The 16003-nt window shown below is 45.5% G+C and overlaps 1 protein-coding gene and 1 long non-coding RNA gene across 7 annotated transcripts in view; one reads left to right on the plus strand and one right to left on the minus strand.

Moving 5' to 3' along the window:
- RNF212B (ring finger protein 212B) overlaps nt 1-16003 on the plus strand; it is a 1495999-nt gene that overhangs the window by 89345 nt on the left and 1390651 nt on the right. The window lies entirely within an intron of this gene.
- LOC144753784 (uncharacterized) overlaps nt 1509-16003 on the minus strand; it is a 139433-nt gene continuing 124938 nt past the window's right edge. Inside the window, exon 3 of the long non-coding RNA XR_013594530.1 lies at nt 1509-3594. This is a non-coding gene — a long non-coding RNA (uncharacterized LOC144753784). The remainder of the gene's footprint in view (nt 3595-16003) is intronic.

A 16003-nucleotide genomic window follows, 5' to 3' on the forward strand; every position in this document is an offset into this window, starting at 1 on the left:
GTGAAGATACGTTTTATCTTGGGGAAACAAAGTTGTCATGTTTATGCGGTTGTCAGAAACTAATCCCTACTTGTTTATTCGAGAAAATTTCTAGTGACCTCTGAGCTATCTGGACTCACAATTAAGTCTAATATATTCGATAGAGACCTAGTCGACCTGAGTCCTACGTCATATCTATAGGATATATTATTCCAATGCGCAGAGCCTATTGGGAATATAGGAACTACACTACAATCCGGGTTTCTCCCTCCCACGCATAAATAAGATGCACAAAGCTTCGTCTTGTGGCTGACGAAACCCAACATAACCGAAACAAAAAAGCACTTCTATGTAGGCATACCTACTTCATTGTGTGGCTGACAATGAGTATGTGTTAGGGTTTTGAGTTGGGGGGATCATGCGGAAATGAAGGAATACTTTTCTGTATGTAACTCGGAGTGAATACCATAGAATTATGTCAAGCGGGGTATGGTCAACTTTGTCAGACATACACTGTGTTTGGATCAGTACGTTTTCTGAGTTGAGATCGCCAAGCTTTGCTAACTCCAACTTACATAGTTGTGAAATAGCTTTATTTCTCAGGTAGGGCACGGCGCATTGTTAGTGTTAGCACTGGGAGTAAAGTGTCATCAGAAATTATCTGGCACGCATTGTGGCTCATGCATCTGATGTGCATGTACCAGTGTACACTGTTGCAGAGGAGCATGAGGGGCAGTGGCACATCATCCATACAATAAGCATAGGGGAATTATTATATTTCTCTGTTGACTGATGTGGCATGTATAGACGGAGATGGCCCAATAGTAAGCAAAGAGTATATAGGTAATAGAGTTCTAAATCGGTGGCTATGAAGAGTAACGATATCTATTTTACCATAGGCTGTTTTCTGACACACACGTTTCGTCATGATTGTCTTCAAGGATTTTAATAAGTGTTGGGTCAGAGGGATGAAAATGTTACTTACCTGCAACTCCAGTTCCCCAGTATTGATATCTTTCATGGATTCACATGCTTGAATCATTTCCCGTCGTAAAAGTGGGAGCCCCACGGTACCTTCTAAAGCAGTGTAATAAAGTACTCATAGCCTATAATGGCTAAAAGACATTCATTTTATTAGCTTATCCACATCGTTTATAAGGAACCGAACTGCAGCCAATCTGGTGACAGCATCCTTTAGAGCACTCTCTACAGAGGCATTCTTCCTCAGATTTTCAAGCATTACTGGGAACTAAATTCCTAAATAATAAAGGGAAACTCCATGGGGAGGAGGGAGGGTCGCCTGCATAGCTATGATTATTACAAATACTGGAGAACTACAGTTACAGGTGAGTAACATAGTTTCTTCACCAATATTGGATCTTTCATATATTCAAATGCTTGAATCAGAATAGATAGCAGTTAGAGTATTTATAAGCCCATCATGAACATAATACAATAGGGAACAGTGGGTATAAATATAATCAAAAGGCTCACCTTATTGAAATAAATGGCATAACATCGCTTGCCCTACGGTCGCATCACTACAGACAGCCCAGCTAACAAAGCGGTAGAGGTAGAGACTGCTCCTTAATCTTATTTGTGACAGGCCTTCCGGTCTTGGAATGGTAGAATTGGATAGCAGCTGAAATCCATTGAGCTATGTTCGCCTTGGAAACTGAACCACCCATTGATGATTTCTGTATGCTACTAACAGTTGGTCTGTTTTTCTGACTTTCAGGCATCTTATAACATCCAATGTATGTAGCAATTTCTCTGCTGCTCTCAGTGGATTTGAAAGTCTTTAGTACACTAGGTTGATTAAGATGGAAATATGTAGGGATTTTGGGGATGAATCTGTGATTGGTTAATTGGCGTGGCAGCATGCCTTTACAACTCTAAGCAAGAGGAAGCGCCAATGGGCACACCTTCTACTTAAGTAAATGGTCTTTAGCTCTACACCCCCAAATTGCCGATAATGAACAGAGATTCTGTTGCAGTCCAATTAGAACCCTCTCAACACAGAGTAGAGTTAGAGGAATTCACTTTACAAAATATACATGAGTAAATCAATTGATAAAAGCACAATCATTGTATTACATGTTTCGTAAATAGCGTTTGTCAGCCACACAAATTCAGATTTGGTTAGTGCAGCGAAATACCATGAACATTTCATGAAATTACTCGTTCCTGAGCGACTTACCATTATGTTATATGACTTTTTAAGGGACTCTTCGCCTGACCAGGGCGAAATATACAAAAAGTACAAAAGTATCTGTGATTTCCAAATAGTGATTTAATGGAAACCACTATCTGGAAATCGCAAAATATGTATGTATATAGGTAAGTATTCCACTATTAGTGATTCTGTCAAATTTGCCATCGCAATGAGGACATTTTCTATTTGCAATTCACACTGATGCGATTTCCAAATGGAATTTGGAATGTGGAAAAGTAGCATTTTGGCTGCAGAATGATGATGTAAAAACTAGGAATTTTAGAAATACAAGGTGTGGCTACAACTCAGAAGGTTCTGGAAGGAATGTGTGCTCCTGTGTGATTACTGCTAGTTACATTTGCCTACAACACCATGTCTAAGGATGATGGGTATAAGGACCTTTGAAGCAGGTAGATGAAATTGAAATGTTCTGATAAAGAGCTGGAGCTGTTGATTGAAAAATGTGTGGCATGCACAGGCCAGGTGTTTGGTATACCATCTTTTTCTGTACTTCAGGCCCAGAAAACAAAAATATGGAACAGCATCCTTGGAAAAGTTAACTCTCTGGGTATCACCCAGAGGACCATACTGGAAATAAGGAAACACTGGTATGACCTACGATTTTGTACCACGGAGAAAGTGGTCAGCAGGATGTCTGAGGCTCATAGCACAGGTGGTGGTCCCTTTAAACATCCGCCTCGCACTCCAATGAAATCACTTATTGAGGGGAAACTAGAACCTGAAAGTGTGGTGGTAGTGTCAGACATTGACACTTCCAATCCTGTGGGCTCCAGCCAAGTACATTTTTTCTCCAGTTTTCAATATTCCATAACATATTGTTTGTTAGTCTTCAAGTACAACAATTAGCTAAGAATACTCCATTCAAATGTTTGCTGTAATTTGGCAATGCATTATGGGAGTTGTAGTACAACCAAGTTATATGGTGTTGTGTATGTCGCTGTATAAACTACATATAGCTATATATAATCTTCATGTCAAAAACACGTAAATCATATTGTATACTATAATACTCAAACTTACTATTTACAGTAACTATATTCATACATTTCCACAGATTACACCCAGGACATGTATGCAAACAATGAGCCTGTTGAAGAATTTGATACACAAGTGTAAATTGATAACAGTACAATTGCTACCCCTACACCCACAATTCAAACTCCTTCATCAAGAAGAGCAAATGTGGCACCACTACCAGACTTTGAGGTAGGCGATGAAGAGAAAACACAAGGCAGGAACACAACTTCATCTGTGTGAGGGCACCAAGACGATCTAGAGTCCAACAATGTTCAGTTCACAATGATGATGTCTCTGATGACATGTTAGACAGTTCACAGTAGTTTGATGGGCTTGAGAAATCAATTGTCACAGTACAGCTCCTGCAAGCAAAACATATAAAAAGAGTGAATAGGCATCTTCAAAGAATGACACGTTCAATGCTAAAATTTTAGAAAGGTTAAGAGTGTTGGATTGCTGGCATGGAAAAGAAGCAACGTATTCAAAGCTGCAGGAACAAGCAGCTCATCTCACGGAATAATGCATTTACAAAATCAATTAATCGATTGGCAGTAGCCACCACCACTTTTGCCAGGTGAAATGTAAACATCAAAAATGACTTGGAGGACTGCTGCCAAGATGTAGCACATGGTCTGGTCCAAGTGACCACAGCTCAGGAGAACATTCAGACACATAACTTATCAGTCCCAAACATATTACCACCACCTGAAAGCAAAGACGTCTTTAGCCTCAGTGGCATATCTGTGCCAGATGGATGCTGTACAGGGCAAACATGCTGACACACATCTGGCACAGATATCCCAAACTCCACAGACAAATCCTGCTGACCAACACCAGAGATTATAAAAAGTAACTTTTGTATGTACTCAGGTGTATGTTACAAGGTTGATCTGTTTGTGTTCTCACACTTTTTTGCTTTGTATAAACAATTTCATCCTAAAAGAAAACAGTTCACAATACACAATTACAAAACATAATTTATAAAAATAAAAGGTTAGCTTTCAGTAATTGAAAACCATTACCATCATGTGTGTAGGCTATTTCCTAGATGATGTCATCATTCTTACCTTAAAAATAGTTGTCTGTGGGGCGTGGCTTGCAGCCGAGCAAGATGGCTGCTGCTTAGGAGAGCTCTGAGGACTCTGTAGGCTCCCACGCAAATCCGGCTCATAATCCTTGACATAATTGTTACCCGAAGACTGTTGCTGAAGCCTGAGTGCGGGCGGAATCTGAAGAACTAACTCTGGTCCAAATCGGATACCTGGCAGGACGGACGCAAAGCGGAGATTACGGCAGCCCAGTAGCCCTTCTTAAGCCAGGATGTAAAGTTGGTGGTGAGCCCACCGGTGGTGCTGTGGCGTGCCCCACGGGGCAGTGTGGAGCCCCGAAACTGCATTGCTGGTGAGGGCTGCTTCCGGCCTTGGCCCGTGGGGGTGCGGGAGTGAGGAGCACGGCCCGTCTCTCCCCCCCCCCCGGGGGCTTGGGTTCGGCTCCTTCCAGAAAAAGGACTCGCTGGCCGCGATCAGCAGACAGCCGGGGCCGAAGCGATCCTGCGCCACGGGTGGTGACAGGTGATTGCGGCGGAGCGGGGGCAGCAGGCTGTGAAGATCAGAAGCGGGAAGGGCCTCTTTTCACAGCTAGGAGGTGTGAAGTGTGGCCCGCGCATTGCAGTGAAGCCGGATCCTCAATTGCAGAGAGGGCCCGGTAGTCGATTTGGACATAGGGGTGGAGGGCCCCTAATGAAGTGACACCGCGGGACAGTGGTTCCTCAACCGATGGAGGGTCGGATACATCCCCCCGCCCCGCAATTTGGAGGCCGGCGACACCTGAAACGCTTGGAAGGAATTGGGGGTCCCGGCAAGGATAGGCTATAAATAAGCAGTTGGCGAGACACAAGCTCACCAGGAGAGCTGAAGGAGTTGATGCAGTGGCTGCTGAAGACATACAGTTGTGCAGTGCGTAGTGCAGGGGCACTGCATGAGAGAACAGCCCCCCCGCCCCACTTTTATTGGCTTGGCCCTCCAGCGCCATTGTACCAATACACTGTGGCGCACTGGGAACACCGACAGGCAGTGCGAAGCTGGTGATCTCGTGGCAGGTGGCGGCCAGTACCGTAGAGCGCCCGAGTTGTCTGAGAGGGAATGGGGGCAGGGGCCCACGACCGCCGACCACCCAGTCCAAACTGGACAAATTTGCCTATGGAAAAGACTTCCCACAGCTACCTGAGGGGCAGGACCCGACGAGCAGGGCCCGGGGGGAAGAAGGTGCCCCGAAAGTGACTTTGGAGGACATAAGGATCGCCCTCACCAGTGTACAATCAACAGTTGGAACGATATTGGCGGATGTCTCGTTCCTGCAGGCAGACTTTTAAAAAATTACGACCAGGTTCACGGAAGTCGAGCAAGTCACAAAATCCTTAACGAGAGACACAACGGCCCTGATAAAAACAGCGTCTGGAGACGGAGAACAAACTTATGGCTGCTAAACTGGATGACCAAGAAGGACGCTCTCGCCGCAACAAAGTCAGAATTACGGGAATTCCCGAAAGTGAAGGGAGCCCAGAAATGGACCTGTTTGTGGAGGATCTCATAAAATCGCGGCTGCAACCCAGGGGGTTGTCAACCTTTTTCTCCGTCGAAAGGGCCCACAGATTGCCGGGGTGTGTGCCGAAGCCCAGGACCCCCCCCAGACCTGTGCTGGCTCGCATCTTCAATTTCAGAGATAGAGATGCCATATTACAAACGGCAAGGGTGGCTCCGTCGCTGCGGATTCAGAACTCAGTGTTCTTCTTCTCGGACTATACAGTGGCAGTCTCCAGGCGCCGCAGGTGCTTCATGGAGGTCAAGAAAGAGCTGAGAGCCAGGGAGCTGCCGTACTCTATGTTGTTCCTGGCGAAACTGCGTGTAGTAGTGGATGGGAAATCGTGGTTCTTTGACACGCCAGAGGAGGTGCATGACTGGATCGAGGGATGGCGTCGGGTGGGAGGATCCAAGCGGTTGGAGAAGAACCAACAATGATGCGAGATGGCCGTCGACCCCGGGGACCGGGGGCAGCAGCGGGGTGAAGACCATCTGCAACAAAGTGAGGCCGAAGAGTGAAGCTGAGCGGAAACTCTGGACACTGAGATTGGGTGGGGTGCGGTGGCATGCTCACGGACTTACCTACAGCGAGAACTGGACTAAACTCTAAGACAGAGCAGTCTTTGGGGGTGGGAAAGGACTACGACCGTCCTCGGACCTCTCACCTCCTACACGCAAGTACTCTTTCGGGGTTGGGACTAAGCACTCTGCTAAGTTGGGGAGGCGGGCAGTTATGAGTCTGCCTGGCAGGGAGGTGGGGGGGAAAGTTCTAATTTTTTGGTTATTGGTGGTTTTCTGTACATTTTATGGGCCTCCTATAATGTAATGTTTGAACAGATGCAAGTACAATGGAGGGGGACCTGTTCCCACTTAGTATTAGGTGGGATGTCTCAACTGCACTTCTCGTGTGGTCGATGCATTCCCTAAGAGACACCGGCAGCAAAACCTTAAGGGGCTCCTCTTTGTAGCCCGTTCTTTAACACAGAAAGGTTCGGTGTTGGGGAGGGAGTTGGCCGAGAATAAAAGGTGGAGACGGTCTCTTACAACTGTTGGAGGGGCGGGGGCTGGGAGGTGGAGATGGGTTTTTTTTTTTTGGTTAGGTTTGTTTTTTATGTTGGTTTCTAGTTGCACTTTCAGGCATACCGCATTCTCCCACATTGTCCAGCATCTATGGGGCATATGGGAGTCCCCAGAGCTAGTAACACTTACTATCAAGTATGACAACACTACCTCAAGCAGCCCCTGACTCCGGACAATCTCCCAGAGCCCAGATGACGCCCCTGACACTGCTTACTTGGAATGTGCATGGTCCGGGTGACAAAATTAAGAGAGGTTTAGTTTTGCAGAGTTTGAAGCGGTGCTCCCCAGCAGTGGCCCTCTTGCAAGAAACACACCTCACTGGTACTGCAGGCAGGGCATTGGACAGATGGGGGTTTAAAATAATAGTACAATGTGGAAAAGTAAATTTTGCCATGTTCTGTGTCCCTACGCCTCATCCATCATATGTTATGTGTGCATGACTAATATGCATATGTTATTCCCCATGTCCGATTAATGACGCAATTCCAGTTGTGTCCACCTTTAGTATGTTAGTTTCCAGTCCTCGTGAATACTACGAATATCAGGCCTATGTAAAGTTACGTTGCCACGTTTCTCAGTGTGCACGTTATTCCATTATAAAGTCCCCGTTTCCAGGCCTCAACAGGGCCCGGACATCAGATTCAGCTCCTGTCTCCTGAAAGCCTCGCTGAGGAGCGATACAGCCCCCACCTGTATCCTCGACCCTTCACTTACTTCCTGCCTCGCAGTGCCCGGTGCAGCTTGGTTCTGCCTCTGAGTCTGCCAAAAGTATGTTATAGTTCCAGCTATCAGTTCAGTCCTCCTCTTCTGCATTCCTAAGCTACTGAACTGCATCAATAGTTTCCGTCATTGTCTAGCCTATTCGGCTCCACGTTAGAGAAATACTGTATTAATGGTCATTTAATATTCTTCATCACGCACTACATGTAGAATAATGCATGGTCCAGTCTTAGAGTCAAGTTAGCTTCTCCCCTCATGACTTCTAGTTTATATCAACATGTTCCCTAAACATCAGATACCAGATAGGGTTTAGGTACATGTCGCTCCGACCCTCCAGACTTTAGTCTCTGCTCCTAGCACAGAGTTCGTAGCCCCCAGCTTCTCCTAGTAATACGTCATTGCCAGTTTTCGCGCACCATTAGGTTAGAGGTCCCGGCTCCTTAGGTAGCCCCCTCCTATGTTTCCGCCCATTCATGACATATTCTGTTACGTTTGCACCACATGTCTATGTACACGCCCAGTTACACCTACCTTTACTGTTATCTCTCGCGACTGCTACGCGTCACGCCTTCTGCTCCACCCACTGTTACGCCTACTGCAATGTAATGCTATGTGTTTGCGCTATGTATATAAGTCAATGTATTGTTATTAAAAAGCTAGCGCGCTCATCCCAGACCCGGCCCCAGCAGCTGCTGGGTCATCCTATGCAGGTTGTCCCGATCCTGTCCTTATGCTGTAATAAACCTGCAGAAACTCCTACTACCTCGAATCTTGACTCTTATTTATTGAGCTATCTGTTATTCATTCATACATTCAAAAATAGATCCGGTATTATTTATTTATATACCACATAATGGCGCCCGAACAGGGACTTGCCCTTTCCCCACGCGTCGGTGAAGCCACGCCGACCCCCTGACCCTCTGCAGTCGTGACGGAACCATACCGGCCACGTGCAGATATTTCTGCCTCAAGTATCCCTCAGGCCCACGGAGGAGACGGAGGAGGCGGTCCAGCATCCGAACGAGACGGTGGAGGAACGCGGCGAGTCCCGACCAGAGCCCAAGCCAAGAGTCCAAGGTCCGAGGTATCCGGAGGCCCACCCGTAACTGAAGTCCGAAGTTCGTCGTCCGTCGTCCAGTCCAGTCCAGTCCGAGGCCTTTCCGTTCTTGCTGCCCGGTGAGTACCATTGCTGGGGTAGTATCTAGACAGGACCAATCTAAATTGACTCCTGGTCCGTGGGTTGGTGGTGCCCAGACTCACAAACGAAGTGTTCACCTAGGTGGATACGGGTCTTGATGCGTCCCTTTATGGGACCGGTATGTTCCGTACTGTTATAGCAGTGCATCCAGTAACTCTAGTCTGTTCCGTTCTCGAGAAATTCTGTTCTGTTTCTGTTCTCAGTATTCCAGGTAATATTCTGTTCGACCTGTCATTTATAATGTTGTTCAATGTATTTCCAATGTCGTGGTATGCCTGAATTGTTTTCCCAATTGTTATTGTTCTTTGTGTATTGTATTGTGTTCCGATTCAAGTTTACAATGCCGCTCTTTTCCAAGTTACGTCAGTTAAAAACTAGAAAGGGTTTATTAGAAGAAGCAGTTCCTGTCCCGCCGAGGGACAGTCCAGGTCATTTTATGTATCAGAAACATGGCATAAGCGCCATATTGTATCTAGATTTATGGGTAGAGTATACCAAACAGTTAGAAGAAAAGTATAGATGGCCCGTATCGGGTACATGGGATGCCGAATGTATCATGCGAGTAGAAGAAGCATTATGGAAAAAGAAAGCCAGACAGTCACAGAAAGATGCCATCGAGTTATGGCGTAAAGAAGCTCATAAAAGAACGGAAAAGGAAGTCAGAAAGTCGGAGTTAAGTAGAGAATCCCAGGAACGAGCCCAAGAAAGAGAATTAATCGAGATAGGTGAACAAGTCAAAGCCGAACAGTCAGACAGACAGAGGCATGCCCTTATTAAGGGTATGTATCCTCTTCTTGCCGAGGGCTTGCCAAAAGCGACCCCAGAGGCATCCAGTAATTTCCCGCCGCCATTAGTTCCGACCAAGCTACGTCACAAACAGACCGCAGCTGATATTTTTATTTCGTCCTATTTGGACGACACAGTCCCAGAATATGCAAATCCTGTTCGCGCTCCGCCAGTCCCTGTAAATCAGGCACTTCCCGCTCTTCCAGACACCGGAGTACCTGCTACGGTACCCCCGGTCCAGCCAGCGTTTCAACTTCCCGCTCCGCCACGAAGAATGTCAGTCGACGATTCTAGTCTAGGGGCCGCAGGAGGAGGTCCTCCTCAAACCCCGCCGCCACACAAGCGTTTAACGTTAGCCGAATTACATGCACAAGCATCACAGCGTACGCCTAGATATCAGTCTGTTGCAGAAATAAGAAAATCCCTTGCCGAATGTTGCTATGATCCAGTCCCAGGCGAGGATAATATGGTTTTATATTCATTCCGCGTAAGAAAAGTGACCGAGTATCTAGTCACCTTACCGAATATGAAAGAAGATCTAGACAGAATATATCGTTTCATCCGTACAGGGGATGACCCAGAAAGTATTGGCGAGATTATGTCTCAAAGGAAAGCCGAGATTCAGCTCATGATATTAAAGTTCCTGATCAATTGTCTAATAAGAGAACAAGATTACCCGTCTAAAGATTCCGCCGAAATGAGAATCCTGACAAGGTGGAGTGATAATATAGCCGAGGGTAAGCACAAGACCGTCGGCGCTATGGAGAGTATGTACAAGAAAATTCGTAAAGAAATAATAAGGTTACACGACCAGCGTAAAGCAGCACAAGTAAGCGAGAAAGAAAGTATCTCTGATCCTGAAGAGGAAGACGAGAATTCCGCCAGAATAGCGTATGTAGGAAAATCTAGATTTCCAGATCGCCATTTACGTCTAGAACCCAAGTCTATTTTCCGCCATCCAGCACCAGAACAAGGTTCTCTAGAACAAGTATTTCAAGCTACCGATCACATTCTGAAATCACGAATCGGTTATGGTGAATTAAGTACCATGCATGAACAAGAACTAGCCCGATCAGCAGTCCGATGGATTACTGATTCTACCACTTTTCCAGACGAAATAGTGGCACAAATGTTTCTGAAATTGCCCCCAGCCGAGCAACGACTGGTGGGTATGTATATGGTCCAGTACCTCATTACTCTGTATGAGGGTCAACACTCTGATCCAGGCCCGTTACACGATATCCTGAACGAGTTACTCCAGTATAGATGGAGAGGTCTAGGTACCGATATAATTAGTGTCATTCTAGAACAGCGCCACAAATATAGAACGTTCCTGAACCCGCATTTTGTTCATGTCTCACCCCCAGAAAGTAAATCATTCTACATAGACAGACAGAATCCGTTACGAGAAGTCCACCCAGTCCAAGGGGCGGGTGGCGTAATGCAACGAGTGTTTGTATACACTCCAATATCAAAGATGGAACTTCTTGAAATGAAGAAATTAATTCCCTGTCATGACAAAGATCCAGCAGGGTTCCATAGAGAATTAAAAGACATGCTCCGTATGGGAGAATACACTTACCCAGATATCATTAAAATGTTAAAAGTCCTGCTGCCCGCAGGGGTATACGAAAAGTTAAAAGAAAAAGAATGGGAGGTGGGAGAGAAAAAGATCGATTGGGCAGCTCTAGAAGCTGAAGACAAGGCACGAGTACCAGGTACCGGTCTTGGAGATAAATGTAAAGAATTACCAGAATTACTGATTCAAGTTTTACCCAGATTATTGACAACTAGGAAGGAAGACTGGGATGCAATCTCAGCCTGTAAACAGAAACAAGATGAAGATATTAGTGATTTTTATTCTAGATTTGAGAAATGTTTCAGTATCAATAGTGGTCTCAAGACAAGTAGTGAGTCATACCCTCATCTTTTTGTTACCAAATTAGTCGAGAATTCAAGTCCACAAATTAAAAATCGAGTTTTGAAAGTCGAAAGCACCTGGCAAGCAAATACTCCGTCCCAGATGCTCCAGATGCTCCAGTACCACCAGAATAGAATCAGGGAAGAGCAAGAACACGAAAGAAAACGTATGAAAGACACGAAAATGAAAGTGCTAGTTGCACAATCTGTTCCTCAAGACAGTCAGAAGAGGGGTCCGAATCAAGCCAGCCATCCTGCCGCTCCCGTTAAAGGGAACTGCAATTATTGTAAACAGCCAGGTCATTTTATAAACGAGTGTGCAGTTCTGAAACATAACATAGCTACTGGTAAGACTAAAGAAAGACCACGTCCGCCTAGACAAGAACAAGTTTCACAGATTCCTCAGTCACAGAATGCACCACAGACAGTTACAGTACCGCAGCCTATTGCTGCAACACAGCACGTTACATCGCAAATGTACCAGTATGCACAGTCCGAGTATCCAGAGTACCAGCCATATTCATGAAACAGCCTAGAGAGGGAGGTAGGCTTGCCTCTCATCGAGATACCTGTAGATCAAGAAGGTCCCTATGTTCACAGTCAAGTATTAGGGAAAGACAGAAAGTTTTTGATTGATACAGGGGCAAATAGGACCACAATTAGTCATGCCGAAGTTCCAGGGGCTCCGCTCTCAGGCTCAAGAAATGTTTCCCTTGGATTTTCAGGAAAGCCAATAGTTAATGAGATATCTAAGCCAGTTACTCTAGAAGTAGGTCCATTGTCCCGTACTACTGATCTGTTACTTACTAAGTCATGTCCAGAAAACCTATTAGGTATTAAGACACTGAAAGAATTAGGTGCAGTTATTTGCTGTTCCCCAGAGGGAATACGTCTGTTCCTACGTGACTTTAAGGGTCACTATGTATTACGAGATTTTGATTCAAGATTGTCTAATGTTCCACAGCACTTATGGGCGCAAGGTACAACTGATGTAGGTTACATGCAAATCACACCCCATCGTGTGACTCTCAAACCAGGTGTAGTGTTACCCCGAATCAGACAGTACAGATTGCCACCTGAGGCTGTAGCAGCCTTATCCAAAATTATTGACGAGCTCATGGCTCAAGGAGTAGTTGTAAAAACTGACTCCAATGTATGCAATTCTCCGATCATTCCAGTCATGAAACGTACTGATCCAAATGCACCCCCAGTATATCGATTAGTGATTGATTTACGAGAGCTTAATAAATGTATTATTCCTCAGTACCCAGTTGTCCCAGACATTTCTTCCCTGTTAACAGCCATTGATTCCGAAGCCACGTTCTTCACTGTTATTGACCTCAAGAATGCATTTTTTAGTGTTCCAATTCATCCAGACAGCCAGTTTCTTTTCGGATTTTGTTTAAATGGAAGGAGCTATATGTTTACACGCGCTCCTCAAGGTTTCACAGAAAGTCCTAGTATTTACAGTCAAGCACTCAAGCGACAACTAGACAATATTCACATGCCAACTGACACTGCCCTGCTCCAGTATGTCGATGATCTACTGATCACAGCCCGTTCTGAACGTGACTGCGAGCGAGCGTCACTGACAGTTTTGTATTTCCTTGCCGAGATGGGGCACAAGGTGTCACCTTCGAAGCTTCAATTCTGTGTCCAGCAAGTGGTATACTTAGGACACTTGCTGTCCAAGAGGGGTAGGCAGTTGACACCAGACCGTATCCAGTTAATAGCGAGTCTTCCCCAGCCCAGAACCCAGAAGGAGGTACGTGCCTTTATCGGCCTTACTTCTTATTGTAGACAATGGATTCCTCAGTATGCATTTCTAGCCAAGCCACTGATACAGTTAACGACACAGGAGGCAGCCGTATCGACTGTCCTCCCTTGGACATCTGACCATACACTTAGTTTCAACGAGTTAAAGAAAGCCCTATGTCAAGCTCCAGTTCTAGCTACACCGAACTACAGTAAGCCTTTTACACTTTTCGTTACTGAACGCGAAGGTACAGCATTATCTGTTCTCACACAAGATCAAGCAGGACAATACAAGCCCTGTGCTTATTTTTCGAGCACATTAGATCCAGTCGCCCAGGCGTTGCCTGCGTGCCTCAAGTCAGTTGCAGCCACAGCACTAGCTATCAGACAAAGTGATTCCATAGTTTTAGGACACTCCCTGACAGTACAAGTTCCACACTCCGTAGAAGTTCTTTTAAACAGAACACAAACACAGCACTTGACAATTGCACGTTTAACAGGTTATGAATTGACACTGTTCCAGCCACACATAGAAATTAGACGCTGCAACGTCCTGAATCCTGCTACACTGTTACCATCAGTTAATTCAAATCCAGACACACATGACTGTGTGGAAGTAGTTAACATTACGACAAAGCCAAGACAAGACCTGACAGACATTCCGTTACCAGATCCTGACCTGACACTTTATGTGGATGGTTCAAGTATGAGAACTAGTACAGGAGAACTAGTCGCCGCGTATGCAGTGACTACTGACACCGAAGTTATTGAAACACACCGTATTGATACCCTGTCCGCTCAAGCAGCAGAGCTAGTCGCTCTGACACAAGCCTGTATACACGCCAAGAACCTGAAAGTTAATGTTTACACAGATTCACGTTACGCATTCGGAGTTGTACACGACTTCGGAGTGCTCTGGCAGGAGAGAGGTTTCATGACTTCTCATGGAACCAAGATTCAGCATGGTCTCCTTATTCAAGCCCTGTTAGATGCCATACATTTACCGACATCTATTGCTATCATGAAGTGCAAAGCACATACGAAAGTTACTGACATTATTTCTCAAGGTAATGATCTAGCAGATCGCACAGCCAAGCTTACAGCACAGACTCCAGACATTCCAGTTAACATGACACATACTCCAGATCCGACTACATGCATGACAGTTAAGGACCCTACACAAGACGTCATAGATATACAGTTACACGCTACTCCCGATGAAATCAAGAAATGGTCTGAACAAGGAGGGGTCCAGACAGATCAAGGATGGTTAACGAAGGGTAGAGCCACATGGTTTCTCCCCGATTCTATGGTTCAAGTCATTATCAATACCGCACATAGTCCAGCACATTTAGGAGAAAAAGCTATGTTAGACAGTATCCAGAACATTTGGTTCAACAAGCATTTACGAGCTGCAGCCAAGCAGAAAGTCCGTACCTGTATGATATGTTGTCAGTTTAATCCAGGTAAAAGTGTCCCGGTGGAACAAGGTGGTTTCCAGCCCCCTGACCACCCTTTTGAGGTCCTCCAGATGGATTATATTCAGATGGAGCGATGTCGAGGTTTCAAGTATGTCCTTGTAGTTGTATGCGCTTTGTCCAGATGGACAGAAGCATATCCAGTCCCAGATTACACAGCCGCGACCACTGCCAAGCAGTTGGTTCGTGAATTCTTCCCTAGATACGGACTCCCTAGAGTCGTATATTCTGATAACGGTCAGCCATTCTCCTCAGAGTTAATGAAGCACGTTTCCCTTTTGTTAGGGTACCAGTGGAAGTTCCATTGTGTACGCCATCCTGAAGCAGCCGGTCTCGTAGAGAGACATAATCAGACTCTGAAAATCCGAATTGCCAAAGTCTGTAAAGAAAAAGGTGTGGACTGGCTAGTAGCTCTGCCAGTCGCTCTGTTTTATATGCGCATGGTCGCACATTCCAGATCAGGTCTGTCCCCGTATGAGGTCGTTTTCGGCCGCCCCCCTAACATGTGGGGTACTCCTAGACCCCGAAGTATTACCGATGTTTCATGTAATATGCTGACAGATTACCTAGCTTCCTTGATGTCTGCCCTCAACTCATGTCGTTCACAGGTTGCCGCCGCATTTCCAGACAATACCGAGGTGGCACCGCACGAGATCGTTCCAGGCTCCTTGGTGATGATCAGAAATTTTGACAGATCAAGTCCGCTGGAACCACGTTGGAAGGAGCCACGTCAGGTCCTCTTGACCACCCGTACTCTCCGTCAAGTTGGAAGGCAGGAAGGGGTGGGTCCATCTTTCTCATGTAAAACTTTTCAATGGATTGAAACCCGTCTCCAAGAACATTTCCCAGGATTCCCAGGATTTTAAAAACTGTCAAGACATTGTTTTAAAGGACTGTCCCGCAAAAGACATTACTACATTCCCTCCCTGGTTAGAGAAAACTCCGCAGCAGGAGTATAAGTTAAAGCTCAGGTCTAGTAAAATAAGTCAGTCAGTTTAATTGTATAAGTCCTCCCCTAGGTGAAACGGTTAGACTGTTTCTGACATGTATAAAATAGACCCCCATAGTGAGAGAGTCAGTCGAAGTTCAATTCAATGTATCGTTTTTCTGAGTTTCGTATTATTCATCAGCATTATGATTTCCTGCACCAGCTATGCGTTCTATCTGTATTTTCCAATTCCTCATGTAAATATGTCTGCTAATGCTACAGTAGAGCACACGTTTAGTGATCTGCCTCCTCACGAATATTCTTACC

The sequence above is a fragment of the Lissotriton helveticus genome, chromosome 5_1, assembly GCF_964261635.1.
Source record: "Lissotriton helveticus chromosome 5_1, aLisHel1.1, whole genome shotgun sequence".
Classification (NCBI taxonomy): domain Eukaryota; kingdom Metazoa; phylum Chordata; class Amphibia; order Caudata; family Salamandridae; genus Lissotriton; species Lissotriton helveticus.